Source organism: Lygodium microphyllum, chromosome 8 (assembly GCF_053477565.2).
Source record: "Lygodium microphyllum isolate KBCC chromosome 8, Lygodium_microphyllum_v1.1.10, whole genome shotgun sequence".
In the NCBI taxonomy this organism is placed as follows: domain Eukaryota; kingdom Viridiplantae; phylum Streptophyta; class Polypodiopsida; order Schizaeales; family Lygodiaceae; genus Lygodium; species Lygodium microphyllum.
In genome coordinates, this window is record NC_141142.1 from 93,505,358 (window position 1) to 93,518,294 (window position 12,937).

Consider the following 12,937-nt stretch of genomic DNA (forward strand, 5'->3'; position numbering starts at 1 on the left):
TAATATCTAGAATATCAAAAATTGACTAAACACTTGTCCAATAAAATCTAATATTTTGAACCATGGACACTAACACTAATGCCTAAAGTGCCATTGGATCTCTAAATCTAAAAGGAAGCCACACTCTAGATTTTTTTACATGGTGTGCATGTAGCAGCATGACAATGTTGATTTCTCTCTCCACAATAAACATAGCACATGTCATTGACACATACTCTCTCTCTCTCTCTCTCTCTCTCTCTCTCTCTCTCTCTCTCTCGCCGATTATGTATGGACATTGATGGAGAGACCTCAGGTGATCATGATATCTAGATTGATTCGCAGAAAGGCCTCAGTCCCACATGACATTGTGCGAGCAGAGCTTGCCACACCGCCCATGCTAGTCGAGGCATTATTTCAGACAGTCTGCTTCCTACACAGATTTCAGGATATGGACAAAGATCGCATTGCATATAGAGCATATATGGCATCTCAGGAGATGGCTCGAGCGGGGGATACCACATCATGGTATGCACAGACTAGAGCTTGGTTTGACATACATGGGCTGGACATTGATAGACTCCCACCTCTTCTATATGATACTCAGGCTCCCACTTACACCCTCTCTCTCTTTGAGAGGAATAGAGTCATCAGACAGGAGATATGGCATATTTATATACAGAGGACATGGGTCAACCCTGCACAGCCACTGCCATCGAAGATAGCACATTATTATACATAGTTCTTGAGGATATCAGAGCAGGGATTCATAGAGATTCCGAGATATATGCAGATCTATATGCCACATCGATTGAGAGTTCTTATTGGATAGCTCAGGGTATCATCACATCAGCTTATGATTGAGAGTGGCAGAGCCAGTGGCATCCCGCGGGAGGAGAGGATATGCCCCCTTTGCAGATCAGAGGTGGAGAGTGAGGAGCATTTTGTTCTCAGATGCCCGGCATACTCAGAGTTGAGATCTAGATACACATTGAGCAGCTCACTTCAGGGATGTATGACAGATATGGATCGGAGATCATTTGGCCGTTTTTTGGGAGAGGCATGGCACATCAGAGAGCAGAGCACACAGCGGGTCCTAGTCAGAGAGGGGCCCACCCAGACGACTATTACACAGTTCTTTCAGACAGACAGAGTGAGAGCTACTGTACCAGCCTCCAGCCAGACCTCCGGGCTCACACTACAGCAGGCTGAGGACCAGTGTACCCGACGCCGCACGATGATCCGTGGGTTTTGGACCCCACAGCCACACCGACAGGAGATCCAGAGGATTCTTGATCTACATCGACAGCAGATTGAGATCCGACGACACTCGACACATTGGATCTCAGATCTCCAGTTTGCTCTTTCTCCACCGCCGATGTACCACATCCTGCATCCAGGAGGGATCACCTACTATTAGCGACTTCGACGACTGCTACTACATCCCAGGATAGTATATCTCCGTGCATCTGTTACATATACACATCGCACCACTTTATCACAGCCAACATTTGTTCCCCTTTTGTAGCCATTATCTGGAGTACCAGAGCTACATATGCACATACACATACATGACACTTATCACACTCACAGCACCATATTTTCAGTTTCCAGTTTTTAGCTTTTCATTCAGCACTTTTATTTTTGGATAGCTGGACCTCATCAGTTGTATCACAGTTTGTCTCATAGGCCAGTTTTGGTCTTTAGAAGACGTTAATATAACTTTCTTTCTTTCTTTCTTTTCTCTCTTTCAAATCACATATATACATTGATTTCTCTCTCCACAATAAATGTAGCACATGTGACTGAACACACACATACTCTCTCTCTCTCTCTCTCTCTCTTACACCCTCTCTCTCTCTGAGAGGAACAGAGTCATCAGACAGGAGATATGGCATATATATATACAGAGGACATGGGTCAGCCCTGCACAGCCACTGCCATCGAAGATGGCACATTATTATACACAGTTCTTCAGCATATCAGAGCAGGGATTCATAGAGATTCCGAGATATATGCAGATCTATATGCCACATCGATTGAGAGTTCTTATTGGATAGCTTAGGGTATCATCACATCAGCTTATGATTGAGAGTGGCAGAGCTAGTGGCATCCCACGAGAGGAGAGGATATGCCCCCTTTGTAGATCAGAGGTGGAGAGTGAGGAGCATTTTGTTCTCAGATGCCCGGCATACTCAGAGTTGAGATCTAGATACACATTGAGCAGCTCACTTCAGGGATGTATGACAGATATGGATCAGAGATCATTTGGCCGTTTTTTGGGAGAGGCATGGCACATCAGAGAGCAGAGCACACAACGGGTCCCAGTCAGAGAGGGGCCCACCCAGACGACTATTACACAGTTCTTTCAGACAGACATAGTGAGAGCTACTGCAGCAGCCTCCAGTCAAACCTCCGAGCTCACACTACAGTAGGCTCAGGACCAACATACCCGACGCCGCACGAGGATCCGTGGGTTTCCGACCCCACAGCCACACCGACAGGAGATCTGGAGGATTCTTGATCTACATCGATAGCAGAATGAGATCCGACGACACTCGACACATTGGATCTCAGATCTCTAGTTTTCTCTTTCTCCACCGCCGATGTACCACATCCTGCATCCAGGAGGGATCACCTGCTATTATTGACTTCGACGACTGCTACTACATCCACCCTCTAGATTTTTTTACATGATGTACGCGTAGCGGTGTGACATCCACCCTCTCCTAACCTGCACATCCTCTAGCATGTGCCAAAGTCTTACGGGTTTGTAGTGTCAGAAGAAGTACCTTCTACCATGTCAATCTCTTTATCTTCTGCCTCTTCTTCTTCCTCTATGTCTTCATGCTCTTGAATTATATTCAAGTCTTCTAGCTCATATGTTGAACTTTCTCTTTGTTTGAAGAGCTTGATTCTTTTTCCAGCTATGGGTATCTTCATGCTTGTTCCATCCAATTCAGCCAATGAATATGTGGCATTGTCATGAACGACCTTTACCACATATGGACCAAACCAACGCTTTACCATCTTCCTAGAAGCACTGTATTGATTGTCTAGGCTACTGTCATAGACAAGCACCCAGTAATTTTCTTGAATTGCTCTTGGCCGAAGTTGATGTCGCTTATCAAATCTTCTTTTGTTCTTTAGACTTGCTGTTTTTAGCTTCTCAATAGCTGCTTGAACATCTTCAGGCCTTCTTTCTAGCTGCCATATGCGCAAAGTCAGCAACTCTTCTTTAGTGATGCCTTCCTCCCAAGGTAGAAGACTCCATGTGAGAATAAATTCTTCAATTGGCATAATTGGTTGTTGTCCATGCATAAGTTTAGCTGGCATATAGCCAGTCACTGTACTGTGAGTAGTCTGATCAGCCCATGTCACTTATCAAATCTTCTTTTGTTCTTTAGACTTGCTATCTTTAGCTTCTCAATAGCTGCTTGAACATCTTCAGGCCTTCTTTCTAGCTGCCATATGCGCAAAGCCAGCAACTCTTCTTTAGTGATGCCTTCCTCCCAAGGTAGAAGACTCCATGTGAGAATAAATTCTTCAATTGGCATAATCGGTTGTTGTCCATGCATAAGTTCAGCTGGCATATAGCCAGTCACTGTACTGTGAGTAGTCTGATCAGCCCCATAATGCAAAAGGTAGCATTTTAGGCCATTCTTTGATCTTTCCTCTATAAGACTTTGCTAGAGCTTTGAGAATAGGTTGGTGCCCTCTCTCACTTTTCCCATTGCCTTCGAGGTTGTAGGCTGATGTTAAAGCCAACTTAATACCCAATTGAGCAAAGAAGGTGCGTGCCTCATCAGCATCCAACTGTCCTCTATTTGCAATTACTTTACCTACACAAACATATCTACAAAACACTTCTTCAAGCAAAAAACGACAAACAGCTTGAGTGGATTTGGTTGTTAAGGCTTTGCCCTCAACTTGATTGGTTAGATCCTCTCTTGCAAGCACTAAATATTGCATATTCCATATTCTTGTAGGCATGGTTACAAGATCAATAACCCATCTATAATGTATAGACAAGGGATAAGTCGGTTGTAACCCATCTCAATGCTTGACCATAGAATACATCTGACACACATAACATGTTTCAACAAAATGTGCTATGTCCCGATACAAGTTTTGCCACCAATATTTTGCTTTGACTTTAATAAAGGTTCCCCATATGCCTCTATGTCGTGCCCACAATCTTTCATGAAATTCCTTCATTATCTGTTCTTCCAACCTTTTGTTACCTACAACTCGAACATGTGCTCCTTTCTTCTTCTTTGCATGCTTCCATAGATGCTCTTCTTTAAGAAAAAAACCATAAGCTTTCCTCTTGATATGCTTGAACTCCTCATCAGTCCAAGTTTCCTTCTTCTTCATTGTGCTCAAATATTGGCCGATCTTCAACCACAATCTTCTTCATAATCTTCTTCAAGAAAATGAACTAGAACTGAGCAATGTAATGAGCATGCTAGCTTCTAGTTGACCAACCTGTTTTTTTTAGCTTTGGACCAGTATATGCTATAACTGAAAATGTATTTTCAACAACCATGGAATAAAATTCAGCAAGTATAGATTCTTCAACTTCATCTTCTTCCATCAGCTCTTCTTCACTATCATATCTTGCACATGATAGCATGTCAACAAACAACTGGATTTACCTTTCCTGCAATATGCTTTAATTTGAGGTTGAGAGATTCAATATATGCAATCCATCTTTCATAGCAATGTCAGGTGTAGAGCAGTTGGAAATCATGCCCAAGAATGAAAGACAATCAGTTTCTACCACTACGGAAGCACCTATAAAGTATTCACGATCACACTTTAATGTTGTTACAACTCCCCACAATTCCCTTTTTACTTGTGTATACCTTCTTTGACGATCATTCAGAACTTTTTCTCCAAAACGAATTGCATACCTGTTAGCTTCAAGATCCTCTTGGCCAACATCCCATCCTATCCCAATGGGACTTGTATCCACAGTAAGGATGATGGGTTGACCATTTGAATAATCAGTCCTTTTGAGAGTGGGGGCTGAAATTAACAGCTTCTTTAATTTACGCATAGTGAGAGTATGCTCATTACCCCAAGAGAAACTTTGGCCTTTTCTTAATAATTGATAAAGATTTTTGGCTACATGAGCAAAATGTGGTATCCATATAAGATAGAATACACATGCGCCATGAAATCTTCTTACTTTTGAAGCATTTGTGTATTTTTCTTGCATTCTACTGATAACATCTATCTTGATTGGCGAAGGTTTGCATCCATAGGGGCCACATAGATGACCGACCACTAGGACTTCTTCTACTCCAAAAATCGACTTAGCTCCAAAAAGGGTAAGATGTACCTCTTAGCCTTGTCAAAATCCTATCACAATCATGAATATGGTTAACTACAAATGTCCTACAACAATCTTCGTCAAGCTCCTCATTCTTTTCATTGACTTCACATCCCTTGATAGGTACACCATCAAGAAATGGAAGAGTAAGTTGTGAAATAAAGTCCCTTAAGACTTTGTGCATGGCATTCATCATATGGGCTACAGATTTTGTTGCACCTTGTGGTAGAGTGCACATGCGGACCAATCCAAGAGGTGTCTTCATTGTAGTAATGTCTCAAATTTCTAATGAAAGCTAAAATTGGTCATATCCTGAATATAGGTCATCCATAGAATAAATTTCTCTACCTACAAAAGCTTCAACAAACTCATCAACAATTGGACCCGAACCAACATTTCGGATTGTGACACGATTGACAGGTTGTAGATCTTCAATGAATTGTAAAGATCCATTTTTCTTAGGCACAATAGACCATTGGTTTGAGTAAGGTGCTGAAGAAGGTTCCAAAATCTTCATTCTGATCTTTTCATTTAGAAGTTCCAGTAATTTGGGCAAATCATCCTTGGAACAACAGGAATAGGTTTGAGGTTCCAAGGTACATGTGGAACTGTAAAAATGACCATAGGAGCCACAATATTTGGATCTACATAGCCTATTTCACTTGGCTGAAATGCAAAAGCTTTTCCATGTTTCATTAGCATTTGCATAAAAGAGTGTTTTTCAACCGATGAAAGGAAAGAATTTTCACCTATTTGAGCTCTTTTATACTTTCAGATGTGAACTTGTGACCAATGTTGGAAGGATCACGAAGACTTGGCTGATTTGCTGCCCTATCAGCCAACCCTTCACAGTGGGACTGCCACATGCTTGACTTTCTTATCCACAGTCTTGTATTTTGTCTCCACTTGTGCTTCAACCTTGTTGAGTAAACCAATGTCTTCCTACTCAACAAATTCTTGAATTGTTTGATAAAAATCCAATGTACATACTTCTATGAACTAATTTTCAGCCTGCTTTTTTGTATGAGCAGCTGCATATATTTCAACCAATGTGTTAGTAGTAATCAGTCCAAAAAAATGCTCAAAGTATATTTATTTTCACTCATCATGTCATAAGTTTTCAGCACCCTTTTTACAAGGCATAAATATTTTCTTTTAGCTTTAGTCATGGCTAGAAGAGACATATAACAACCCATAATATTGGATGTACATACATACAAATTTGCTAGAGACAGAGTTTGTGTAGCATAAGGAGGTTCAATATTTTTACATGATGCACTGCCATAGCCTCCTTTTATAGCAGTGCAACGCGCAAACCCTTCGATTCTCGAGCATTAGGAGGCATAGGATAATCACGCAGTCGATCTCTATTTCGATGATTGTTGACACACACAGTAAGAAATTGGACAGGTTGTTCATTATCCTTGCTTCGGATTTGAGCATAGGATGAACCATCATCAAGAGCTTTTGTTTCCAAGCGGGCTTTAGAAATGTAAGGTTGCCCAAGAATGATAGGGTAACTACAACTCTCCACCTGCACATTAGGACATATTGCATATACCTCTCCAGAAGAGTTGTTTGCAGCTCTCATTCGCCAACCTGGATCAACATCTATGGGCCATCCTCCACTTTCATAGAGACTCCTTGCCATGACTTTTATCTCATAACCATGGTCTAAGAGTGCAATACATGGTGTTTCTTTTTCTCCAATTTTGACGAATGTCTCTATTGTTACTCTTTTCCAATGTTACGGGTAGTGACTATTTGGAATGAATCGAGCTTCTTCCTCATCATGCATGTGCTCTAGACGACCTTCTTTTTGAGAGGTAGGCTGCCCAAATGGTTTGGACCAGCAGACCATTACATTTTCAGCTTTCACTTCTTTAATTTTTGCATTCATGCTTTCTTTATCTTCAGCTTCAATTGCTGCAATTAATTTTCTTTAACTCCTTCAAGATGAATTCCTTGTGAAGTCAGCTTCTCTTCATCCTACACAAAAACTCGAAGAACTTGCAAAAAAGCATGCATTATTTCTTCAGCTTCATCACCAACATATTGTCTTTACCTTTTGATTACATTAATAATTACATCATGGAATTCACGTTTGGCAATTCCAAGAATTTTGCCTAAGGTGAATTCAATTTTCCTTCCTAGATTTTGTTCCTCTAGGACTCGTTTGAGATCGGTTACAAATTCTATGTCAGACTGCAATTTGCAGCATGGCTGCTTGCCTTTCTTCATTCCTTTGGTCTTCTTTATTTGTGGCGAATCTTCCATCTCTTGATCTGGGGTTATATTTCTAGCAAGATTTGGTTGTTCAAGCGTTCTTTTAGTTACCCGTTTTGGAGGGCCAGAAGAGGAAGGCCCTGGTTCATCTTCTCATCTTCTCTTTTCTTCAATCAAGAATTCTTTATGATTAACGTCAATCAAATGTGCAAAGGCAAAAAAGAATCTACCGGTTCTTTCCAACTAGTTATTCCTCGAATGCACTGATTGGTATTAGCAAATCTTCTTTGGCTGCTTTACCATGTTCCATTTGATCTAGTGCATGCATCCATACTTTAGATTGCACATTAGCTTTACATGCTTTCGAACTTGATTTAGTTGTCTCAATTTGTGGCCCATAGGTAGCTGCATCAATTGTTGCATAGGCATTCTTTACAGCTAAATCCTCTAATATTTTCTTCATTCCACCATTGCCAAAATTTGGCTCTAGTGGAAGACCAATTTCAACTGCATGAATTTTTTCGTCTTTTCAAAAGACGAGCTTCTATGCTTCAGCCTCACAAAAGGTAGAACACTCCCTCTTGCCATGTTGTAGTCTGTCACACCAAATACAACACCTCTTAAAGCCTTCTCTCACGGGTCTTTGAGTTGATGATTGTCCTCGTTCTTCAACTTTGACATCCAACTTCTCCACCTTGGAACTAATTTTTGTAAGATTCAGATGAAGGTCACTCATGCTTTTAATTTAGAAGAAACAGAAGAAGAAAGAGTTGGTTGATTAGTCAAAGGAATAGGGGATTTGGAAGGTGGAACAAGCTCTATCAATGGATTTGTTGAAGTTAAAGTAGAGCCCAATCTTAGTCGCATTCGCTCTCTTCGAGCAATCATGTTAACTGCATCAGTAACATTTGTCCATATAGTCTTGACTCTTGATTTGGAGATAGCATCTTCTAGGCAATCGGCAAGCTTCTCTTGCAGAATGGGATCTGCAACCTTAAGGAATAATTCAATCTTCTAACCTTCCATACTTTGTTGGTCTTCAGCATCAAGTTGTCCAAATTTACTTTCAAACTCATGGTATAAAGCAGTTGCAGCTAAACCTTTGTTGGGTTTCTCAACCCAATCAGTGAAACTTTTCTTCATCATTAGGCTAGATTCTTCTAAGAATAATTCTTCGCATAGGGCTTTTTTGAATGTAGCCCAATCCAAATATTGCTAAAAAAGACCATGGATTCGTTCTTGAAGACCATGCTTGGCTCGTCTGGCAAAATAACGGCTCCATGCATGTTGTGGTACACCAAAGAAGAGCATTTTTTCAACATACAAGTGAATGAAAATAGAGATATTTTGCCCATTAAATTTTTTTAATTCACATCCAACTTCCTCTAGTGCCTTGATAGCTATGGAATCAATCTTATCTTTGTCTTGCCTTTGTTGTTGTTGTTGTAACATTTGGATTTGTTGTTGTTGAGTCTGTTGCAGTATGCGCACCAATTGTTGTAGGATATCTCCTGAAGAATCCCCCATCTTGGAGTTCTCTTACACCGACCTTCACGTCACGTTCACCAATGTCGCAGCACGTAGTGTTGAAGGTCACCACAGGGGTTTGGCAAGAGAAGAATGTCTGGGGGTTCAAGAGCTTTTATTCCAGAGATGGTAGAGATAAGAAAAGGGTTGAAGGTTTCAAGACAAGTTCTTAAAGATAAAAGACAGCAGGGTGAAGGTAGATTTAGGTAGAGGAGTAGACTGAAGAGAAGGGGTTCGAAGAGATTGAAGATGTAGAAGAATACTCCCAAAAAGAATTAGAAAATATAGAAGAATGCTAACAGAGATGAATCATGTTAGTTTCTTTCAGCATTATGACAAAATATAACTCTAATAGACAAAAACATATACAAAATAATACCTTCCTCTATGCTGCTCTCAGATCGCCAATCTAATGCCTCCATTAGCTCTAAAAGGGGGGTTAAATACTAGGACACCTGGCCAAAATTCAGCCAGATCACTCCTTCTTCATATCTCACTTTGGAGTAATGTTCACTACCTAAAAATAGCGATCATGTGTCGCGCAATTTCACCAATCTCTCTTTTTACATAAAATCCTCTCAATTTGGCTAAAAGCTACATGCTTTCTTTTACATGTCATCCCAATCTAGAAGTTGTATATAGTTTTATGGATTTTTTTTACAAGAGATAATATCTAGAATATCAAAAATTGACTAAACACTTGTCCAATAAAATCTAATATTTTGAACCATGGACACTAACACTAATGCCTAAAGTGCCATTGGATCTCTAAATCTAAAAGGAAGCCACACTCTAGATTTTTTTACATGGTGTGTATGTAGCAGCATGACAATGTTGATTTCTCTCTCCACAATAAACATAGCACATGTCATTGACACATACTCTCTCTCTCTCTCTCTCTATGAAAGCCAAGAAAGAATGAAGGCTTAAAGTTATAGTAGGCTTACTTAATTATTACTCTCCTTCTTGTTGTAGTCCATTAATGAAGGTAGAAGTAGATGAGCACATGATTCAAGTGAATTCTTCTAGCAAGACAAGCCTTTGATATGCTTCCATCATGCTCCCCTCTAAACCACTAAGATAATATAGACAAGAAAAAGATGAGAATAAGCTTTCCCTTTGCAATTCCTCACTCTCTCACCCTCTCGCACTTTCGAATAGATATGAATGCCTCAAGAAGCACACAACACATACACAAGAATAAGTAAAAGGGAAGAACATAATCAAATGCAAGAGATGGCGTCACTCCTAAATCACTCTCTCAACCTCTCTCACTCTTTCTCTCATAAGCTACATCAAAAGCAAGAGAAGGAGGAAAAACACATGAATTCACGAAGTTCCATACAAAAGAATGAGCTCTCTATTCACTTTTTCCTAGCGTAGGATGAATGCTAGAAATGTCCTTGGTTTGTAGCCACATGTTTTAATCCCTTGTGGAGAGGATAGTAACCTTTTATACATTAGGGTTAGGGTTAGGGTTTCCCACTTAAAACTAGGTAGCCCGTTGTCCCTTTTATGGCTTTAAACTAGTTCTTCTCTCAACTTAGCTTAATTGGACCTAATCTAGGTAAAAGAGAATAGAGGTTTCCTGCAACCCTCACGTTTGTTGTAGGTCTTTTAGTTTAACTTTGGAAGATATCAAAAATTTTATGGGAGTGATCCTAGCTCTCACATAATTTCTAGAAAAATATGGTGATCTCTCTCATCCATAGGTAATAGAAGGAATAAATTACAGACAAGTGGTATCTAAGTAGACACCATGTGGTCCAAAAAGTAATCCCTTTCAAGAATATTTTCTAAAACTTTGACTTGGCATCCTTTATTGCCTATATTGCCTCTTAAAGTTAACATTTACCCCCCTCACAGACAAGCGCTGATACATTGTCACTCATTGTCAAATGTAACATATTGTAGCATGCACCATAGATGTGTAATGCTTGGGATGGTAATGACGTGGTCCATTGTAGGAGTGAGGATTGTCATCATTGATGGTGAAGGTGAAGAATGCACTTGGGTAATCTAATGGATTGATGACAAGGTTTTACTAATGGTTGTATTGTTGATAGTGGCACACTTGAGTGGTGGTCCTTCATGAGTGGAACTTGAAGGATTAGGGTGGATGGATTGTGGAGTACTGAAAGTGGAAGATTTTTCATAAAAGTACAGATGATGGCTCATGATTCTCAATAACTAGGTTACTCACAATTAAATCTCATGTGTGTTGTCGAAGGGGTTTTAGTCGAAAAGTTGTATCAACTAGGGATCAGAGATAGAAGGAAGTATAGAATAGGAGATAGTGTAAAATATTACACGGTGCAGTGAACAGAATCTGAGAAAGAGATAGAGAGTACACAACAGATAAGAGGAGAATCAATAAATTCTTTAACTCCAAACAACTGATACAAAGATGGCTCTGTCCACCCGTGCGCTTCCACTATGTGAAGCTTAGATGGCGATCTAGACAGAAGATAGGTGAAGAGCTTAAGGCTAGCTGGAACAACAACTCTGACTGGGTGAAAGATGAGTGAGTGATGGCTGCGAAGGGGTTTAGCTTTTATAGCCCGCGAAGGTCATTAGGTTGCTGACCGACCTACCATATGAGCCTCCACTAGTCGGCCAGGGAATATTCCAGGGAATATTCCCTTTACCATCGGGCTGGGGGCGCTGCCCTCGGACCCCCGCCAGGGGGGCCGCTGGCCCCCCTGGGACCCCCCAGCCAGGGGCCGCTTCCGCGGCCCCCGGACCCCACAATAGGGGCCCCTTTTAACTCCCTTACACCGCAACTCAATGCAATGCGCCTCGAGTTGCTACCAGCTTAACCACTCTGTTTAACCCAAAGATTAGACCCACAATGGTCACCTTTTTGCCATCCGGTCACATAGACCTCATCTGGTATACAAGTCAGGACTCCACCAATGTTCGGGCTCACACTTGGCTTCTCCTCATAATGGGGGCCTTACAACTTTGAGCACCATGGATCATTGGTAGCACCTAATGAGGGTGGGGCATTGATCATATGTAACACCCCCCCTCAATGTCCACCCATAGGTGAACTATCTCCTCAGCCCAATGCCGAGTCTCTGAAGATGAACATGAAGCAGATCCTTCGTAAGTGCTTTGGTGAAGATATCTGCTCCATTCTCCTCTGTTGGACAGTAGACCAATTCCACTATCCCATCCTCCATCAAATCACGCACATAGTGATACTGGATCTCTATATGTTTGGTGCGTGCATGAAACACTAGATTTTTGGCAATGGCGATGCAACTCTGATTGTCACATCTCAGCATAGTTGGTTCTTCATCCTGTACTCCCATATGCCATAGAATCCTTCTCAACCATACGGCCTCATATGCAGCAAAACAAGCTGCCTTGTACTCTGCTTCGGTAGAAGACAATGCCACTGTTGGTTGCTTCTTACTAATCCAAGAGAAAATTCCTGAACCCAAAGAGAAACAATAACCGGAAACTGACTTCCTGGAATCAATGTCTCCTGCCCAATCTGAGTCACAGTTCCCCACAAGAGAAGTTCCGAAACTGTATGTGATACCATAGTCAAGAGTTTTCTTCAAGTATCTGAGCACCCGCATCCCAGCCTTCCAATCACTCTCATGAGGTTTGTTTGAGAACTTGCTCAAAACACCAACAGCAAAACTGATATCTGGTCTGGTGTTACACAAGTAGATCAGACTGCCGACCAACCTCCTATACCTCCCAATGTCTGCTAGTGCTGATGTATCCTCGACGGATAACTTTGCATTCACTTCCATAGGTGTAGCTATCTCCTTGCACTCGGTCACGCCAAATGCCTTCAAGATCTCCCATGCATACTTCTTCTGAGAGATGAAGATCTTTCCTGGCTCTTGC